Genomic DNA, 8,273 nt, shown 5'->3' with positions numbered 1-8,273 from the left:
CCGTGTCTTTTATGCTTAGATTAAATGAGTGGCTGAGAATGATTCCCTCATTCTCAACCTTTTTTATTTTCTCAATTGAACCCACCTATATATATATATATATATATATATATATATATATATATATATATACATATATATATATACATATATATATATATATATATATATATATATATATATATATATATATATATATATATATATATATATATATATATATATCACGACATATAAAAATTTTACAACCAAAATATGTTTACCTTATGGGTAATAGCATGTTTCAACTTAATTATTTGAATATGATGTACCATTTGTATAAAAATAGAGATATCATTCTTTTTGCATAAATTTAGTTCATATGAAGTTCACATGCAAAAACAATACAAATATAACCTATTTGGTGTTACAAGTGTCAATCTGAAAAATATAAGATGTACAAACTACAAATTTTTGGAGATTTTTACAACAAAAAATAGTTTTTCTAGTAAATATGATCATATTTTTACTCATCACAGTTTTGGTGGGTTAAAACCCAAGAATATTAAGTACTTTTATGGATGTTACATTCTTGGCCCTTCGAATTTAATAATTATTTTCGTTTAGTAAATCTATTTCAGTAAGTTATAAGTTTAACCTTTCTAGCTTCATAAATTTACATTTGTTTCTATTTAATCAATTTAATAATTCTTTTGTTTTTCCTCATGCAATTCTTCACCCCGATATATATATATATATATATATATATATATATATATATATATTAGTTATGTTTGAGGCACGTGCTCAGCACGGCCCACAGAGGGTAATTTTGGTATCTCATGTACCATTGTCTATAATATATTATGTTAAAGGAACTGATTTGTCCACAACAGTTTTAGTGTATACATAACAATATGTGTTTTAAATTGTTATATTGTACAACTCTACAAAACATAAATTGTTGTGTACGGAAAAAAATTATTTTTTAATAATCATTACAATTATGCTAATAGCTAAAAAAAAATGAAAGTACAATGCTATAAATTATGGACTTTCAATGTACAATACATTAATAAGAAGATGAAAATGGAAGTACATTGTTATAATCAACAAATATATATACATTTTAAATCATCAAAAGAAAGAACATACAAATCAGTGAAATCACATTCTAAAAGTTATTATACTGGTCAAAAACACTTTAATTAATAATTAAAAAGTTGTCATCAATGTTACATAAAAATGCCAACAGAAACCAAAAAAATTCATACATCTTACATTTTCTTTATTGGGCATGTTATTACTATTTTTTTTTTTTTCGGAATTGATCAAGATTTTACTTGCTATCATGATCCATTGAATATTTTCTTCAGTAATTTTGCTTTGTATGAACATCAGCCATCAGCATCTTGTGTATTGGATTTAACCAAAAAATTAACAAAAATTCAGCTCAGAAGATTGTCATTCCAAATAGGAGATTCAACTATATCATCAATTTTCATTATATTATCATTATTATAAGATAAAGGAAAAAAGTCAACCACTTTACTTCTCTTCAACTTCACAACTATGACATAGTCGAATCAGTTTTAAAACCCAAAGTTTGGGTTTTAGAAATCATGAACACTGAAAAGAAAAAAAAAAAAGTAAAGGAAAAAAAAGTAAAAAGAAAGACAAACCTGCTAATTCAATTAAAGCATAAACTGGAAAGTTCATAGCAAGGAAAATAAACGAAAAAAAAAAATCAAACTTCAGGTCAGTTCTTGTATTCTTTTGTACATCTTCGATTATGTCATAGTTACCAACCAGAATATGTATAACTAATTACATACCAAAAGCAGTGCATTGTGAGTAGCATATTTAATTAATAGAAACTTGAGAAAAGGTGGTTGTCAAACATATGATCTCTAAATCCATTCATTAGTAAATGGTGAAAAAAAGAAATGCATGTTACTTAGTATTTAGAATATGAAAAAAAGTTTCATCCGGGTAGTTTGCCCACCACCACTTACATACCATCACCAAATCCTCATTGTTCAACAAATGTATTACATTTTGGTAAATATAGGTCATATATGTATTTGGTAAACCCAAACACAGCCAAACTTCATCCAGAATCACAAGCAAATATACATTTCTTTTGTTTACCATTTTCTTCCATAGGCATTTCAAAATGAAACCCAACCGGAAAACCAAAAAAAAAACTTTTAAAGACTTATAAAATAAATATTTCAAATACTAAACAAATCCAACAAACGAAACTATATGGTGAAGTATAATTTTTTTATTTCTTTTTGCATAATAATAAAATAACGTTACCTAGCTATGAAAATTAAATTGCAGAATTATGAAACCTAAACCCTCGCTTCTAGTCGGGAAAACAAGAGAATAGTCGTCAAATATGATATTTTCTTCAAGTTATTTACTTTTAAATATGATAGTGGTAGATAGATGAGATTTCCTAATAGTTCTCTAAATATAGCTAAGAATCTTGTATCAAAAATTAAAACTTTATCATCTAAGTAAAATTTTCATGTTATTTACCTACTACTAAATTCAAATTCTTTGTCTGCTAGAAAATTTTCAGGCATTTGAGGAAAACTGCAGTAATTTCTACAATATGATTACTTATTTTCCTTCTTGAATGCTGTCAAAAGTGGGAGGATTTAAATAGACCACATAATTTGAAATTAATGTGGATATCAAGATATATGGAATGTAATCTCTCATATATTTGTTTGAAGGAATTTCAATTCCACTTTTCACGATTGAAAACAAAAAGGGAAAAAAATAATGCAATATGATATGCATTTTTGGTAAAAATTCTGCACTTTTATATATATGAATCTCAAGGGTATACAATGTAAAAGCAACCAATGGAACAAATTCTGAGCAATATTTTCCCTTATTGCAGTCGTTCATGATAATTACAACTGAAAAACATGTAAACTCTCGAGAATCAAAATAATACCTGAACGGATATTTCACCAAATGGAGATCGGAGGAAACACAACAGTCAAATAGATTTTAACAGGAGAATAAAATACATCGACAGATTGACGGTAAAAAGTAGGAAATAATTGAAATCATATTAGGGTTAATGTAGAAAACATACCAGTGGGAAGATGATGATGGCCTAAGGGTGAATGATGTCGTTCTTATTTGACTTGGTATTCTGAATATTTGCGGTGAAGAATTTGGGAAATTGTGTGTTCGTCGGTTAATAATTGCAATCCGTTTTGTGGAAGATATACTTGGATTTTTGTTAATCAGGAACCGATGCGTGTGTTCGGAGAGGCGTATAATGGAGGAGTAATTGGATTTGTAACAGGTGTGTGTTAGCGTGATGGGATGATCAGGTAGATTTAATCGACATTTCCCTACGTTATGTCGTTTCGGGAATGGGGTACGTGGAGGAACCGGAACCCTATGCATTTCATATAGAAGGCACCAAAATAAAAGGGCTTTTATATATATATATATATATATATATATATATATATATATATATATATATATATATATATATATATATATATATATATATATATATATATATATATATATATATATATATATCATGACATATAAAGATTTTACAACCAAAATATGTTTACCTTATGGGTAATAGTATGTTTCAACTTAATTATTTGAATATGATGTACCATTTGTATAAAAATAGAGATATCATTCTTTTTGCATAAATTTCGTTCATATGAAGTTGACATGCAAAAACAATACAAATATAACCTATTTGGTGTTACAAGTGTCAACCTGAAAAATATAAGATGTACAAACTACAAATTTTTGGAGATTTTTACAACAAAAAATAGCTTTTCTAGTAAATACGATCATATTTTTACTCATCACGGTTTTGGTGGGTTAAAACCCAAGAATATTATGTTTTAACAACATATATTACCACCAGACAAGATTTACAACTTGATATTTATATGAAGTTTATCTAAATAGATTATATAAAAGAATACAAGGCAAACTATAAACGGTATAGTTGGGTATCATAAAACACATGTCATAAATTTCAATAGTTCGATTATTTCATTATACAAGAAAAAGGGAGTCGTAGATCACGTAAATATGTTAATGTTCTAGTGAGACATTCTCTTCACTGTACCAACCTAGCGTACATTTTAAGTCATGTTTCATAACCAGAGTCTCCTGGAGGGAGAGCGGGACAGTTGTGTATAGATCTATATGGAATGACAACCCCACACCAAAGTTGTTCGTTACAGCTAGACGAGCCAGTCTAGAGTGACAAATATCTACCAATTCCGACGCCCGAAGAACATCGTAGATGCATAACAGTCATATCAAGCATGGTTATAATAACTCACTTAGGGATTAAAAATACTATCTTGGTTTACGGGAAGCTCACACTTCACCGGTTTTATAAAAATAAAACTACAACTACTTTTCAATACACTATTGCTACACTTCTGGTCTTGGGGTTTAAGACTACAGTTTTCTGCATACATGCATTTTAGTCTTGGTTATAAGACTTACAAGTTATTTTATAGAAGATATCGGATTTTATGGAAGCAAAAAAACCATTTTAAACAAGCAGTTACAAACCTTTTTCATACAAAAATGCTTATGAACTCACCAATATTTATTGTTGACGTTTTCAAAATCACTTATATTCTCAGGGAACCAGGTATCCTAAACATGTTGAGTACAGGAGTTGTTGCATCATGGAAGTTTTATTTTTCAGTCATACGTTGTGTAATTTTTGAACAAACACATTATGTAAATGTTGAAATTTGTATTCTTAATGGATCTTCTTTGGGTTGCTATGTTTCAATTATAATTCAACTTTTATGATACTATACAATGACATCATCCGCCCCCTGATGTTTCCGTCGTCCTGGTTCGGGGGTGTGACACATAAAACTTCGCATATTATCTTTTTACAAAAAAAAAAATTCCATGTGGCTTGACACACTTCACCATTGATCATATGTGTCCCAAAATAATATGTGAGCCGAATAACATCGATTAACAAATCAATTAAGAATCATAAGAAAACAAAAATTTGCAGTTTTAATGGTAAGTCGACGTAATGAATTATGACCAAGCCTAGTCAACAATTTTTATTATATATCATATAAATATTACCAAGAATGGCGAGTATGATCATAACAACATCATATAGCTTGATGGACGCCATACTTTGTAATTTACTGATGGTCTATACAATGGAAGTATATTGAGCAAATTGTTCAAGCATTGCAAATTTATAGGAAGAAGTTAATTGGGGACATATGATGCATTAAAACATGTGCCATTTAATTCACAATAGATATATTTACTTAGTTGTTGGTAGCCTCAATTAATTGTTGAAACATAGAACACCATTTGATCAAATGAACAGATGAGCCAATATCAAAGAAATTCAATCATCTATCAAGTTTCGTAAGTTTTAATTACTTGTTTTGGCCAAATCTTTACCATTAGAGTTTTCCAATCATGGACATTGAGATTTATTTGAAGATGATGAACTTTATTTCTCTTTGTGACAACGAGATGTAAACAAAGGATCACATTTTCATTAGATATTTAGTTGTGAGCCTGTTTTGGGAATTTATGTCTGTATAAAAGATTGAACTTTCGCCCAAACCTCAATTTAGTATTTCTCGAAAACTGTATTCAAACACATACAAATTCAATATCAGCAAAATTCTATAAAATGTAAGTGTGTTATTTTTTAAAAGAATGTAGTTGCTTAGTTTCATTGTACTGATTCCATGACCTCGAGTGTATGGGTTGGTGTAAGGCACTGAGATGGAGGTTCAATGGTATTAGAAGAGCAATGTGTAGTCTAATAGCAGAGTAAAATAATATATCACTTTCTATGTCTCATTTATTATGGATTTAAGTTTTGCATTTTTATTGGCATAAAAGCTCCACTAATGGAAGCTTTTTAAATGATAATGATAATGCGATTCAGACGTTAATTAAGTTATAATATTAAGGTCATAAGTCAAAATTATGGATTTTATTGGATATTAGCATGGTTCTAAATAACGTAAGGTGTGACTTGGCGGCAATGTCAAGCCTCAAGCTTTTCCGAGCCTTGGTGAGTCACGTCGTTTGTAAGACGTGACTTAAGGCGACAATTTTGTATATAATTCATATTTTTATATGTATTTTCAACTATTATTTATTTTTATACACATATATGTGTCAATGCGGCGTTTTAGTAAAGCTTGGCGGCACATACAAGCTTTGGAGCCATGACGTGTCATGGTAGAGTCATGGCGAGCTTTTTAGAACCTTGGATATTAGTGATAATTTATTAATATTTAGATTTTTAATGTGAAACTAGTGTGCATCTCATGATTCATTGACTTGTCACTACGATAAATGAAGGCATTACCGACGATGCTTTTAACTTTAAATTAGATCTTTAATTTAGTTTCCATAAATTAAATATATAATAACTATAATAATTTCAAATTTCAAACTTCAATTTTAATTTTTAATAAATTACAGTTTAAACATTTGGTCTTAACATTTTTATTATAATTAACCCATTTAGAACATGAGTCTCACAACTAAATACTTAATTTTAGTTTTTTGATTTTTTGCATGTATATTTATTTATTTTTTAATTATTTTTCAAATAATTTTCACTTATTTTAAATTTCAAATTCATATTAATTTTCCGTTTAATCCTTCATATTTAACATTTTGTTCTAATCAACCCGTATGATATACTGGTCTTACAATTAAGACGTGAATATGTGCACATGATAATAATAAGAAAAAGACAGTTAATCCAAAATTTGTAAAGAATCAATTTGATTGTGGTTGGTATATTATTTTCTCCACTATTCATTAACTTTAGATGATTCACATATTTAATATGTTACCAATTTATGTTTTTATTTCTAATTTTGGTTCAGATTCAGCTCAAGGAAGAAGGAGAAAGTATGAAATGTGATAGGATAGGGTAGGAATAGACCTAACAATCCACGTTCTCGTGACTTGTATACGGGTCACACACGAATTTACATGACTCAAATTTGTAAAAAAAGTAACTACACGAATTGTAAATCACTTTTTGGGTATCAAAAATGGAACATGAATTTAAAATTCCTAATTTTACTAAATTGGTCTCTAACATTCAGTAAATATAAAGCTTACCCGATAAACATTGAAGAATCTATGCATGAATATACATGTTTATATGTGTCGCATTTCACACGAATTAAATTTGACATGAATAGACATGAACAAAAATTTCTAAAAATCATAAAAGGAAAAGTTATGTTGTTATCACGTCGTTTAAGTAGTGTTGTGTATTGAATTGTCATGTCTATATATGACATGTGCTTATCTGCACATGCATCTCTTGTGCATGCATATGTATATGCATAGATGTGCACATTTGCTCATCCGTATTTTCTAATGACAAAATATTTCATATTGCTACTTCCACACTAAACATTTCTAACAAAAAAATAATTATATCGAAATTTCAATAAATCTTCTTAATCAAATTTATTAAATACAAAATAACAAGAACATGCTTCATTTTTTCTAAATTCTTGTAATATATCAAAAAAGTAGAAGTGAAATATATTATGATTGAAGGCATAAAAATATATTATTTAGTTGAATAACATTAATGTTAAAAATTTTGGAATTCTAGTGGTATTTTTTTATAATGATTTGTTGTAATACTAAAAAACACATTATACATTATCTAAATATGAAATGTCTATTTTGGAGATGGTAAACATTTTAGTAAAAGCCCAAAAGTTTATTCATTCCTCTTGTTATCATTTTTGTATTTTTATAAAATTACACTTATTATTAAGTATTATTCATCCCTAAATGTCACACCCCAAAACCGAAATGGCGAAAACGTTCTGGGATGGAGGACGTCATGTACAGTATCATAACAATGCACAATAGTAAATCAAGCAACAACATCCATTGCATTAATAATAATACTTAATACATGTTATCTTTGTAAAGTTTAAATGACACCAAAATGAATGTATATCAAAAGAATAAGACGATCCTTGAATAAGCTCCGTCTTCGCAAAACCTGGCCATCTATACCTATATGTACTGGTGGTGACCTGAGGATACAAGTAATTTGAAAGAGTAGATCAGCATTTAAGCTGGTGAGTTCATAAGAAGAGTGTCATTATGTTGTAGTTACTGCATAAAACGGTTTATGGTTGTATCATACAAAGGTTTTCTTGTTTTCCCAGAAAATCCTATATTTTCTGTCTGAAATGAAAGTGTAGTCTCCTACC

At 28.5% G+C, this 8,273-nt stretch overlaps 1 long non-coding RNA gene across 1 annotated transcript; it reads right to left on the bottom strand.

Annotated features, from left to right (window-relative positions):
- Positions 1-1,160: 1,160 nt before the first annotated feature.
- On the bottom strand, positions 1,161-3,402 carry LOC111900200 (uncharacterized). Its single transcript, XR_002853147.3, has 2 exons — positions 3,098-3,402; positions 1,161-1,608 (listed from the first exon to the last, which is right to left on the bottom strand). It is a non-coding gene; the product is annotated as an uncharacterized LOC111900200 (long non-coding RNA).
- Positions 3,403-8,273: the final 4,871 nt, after the last annotated feature.

The sequence above is a fragment of the Lactuca sativa genome, chromosome 1 (genome assembly GCF_002870075.4).
Source record: "Lactuca sativa cultivar Salinas chromosome 1, Lsat_Salinas_v11, whole genome shotgun sequence".
Lineage (NCBI taxonomy): Eukaryota > Viridiplantae > Streptophyta > Magnoliopsida > Asterales > Asteraceae > Lactuca > Lactuca sativa.
This window is presented reverse-complemented; position numbering and strand designations above follow the sequence as displayed.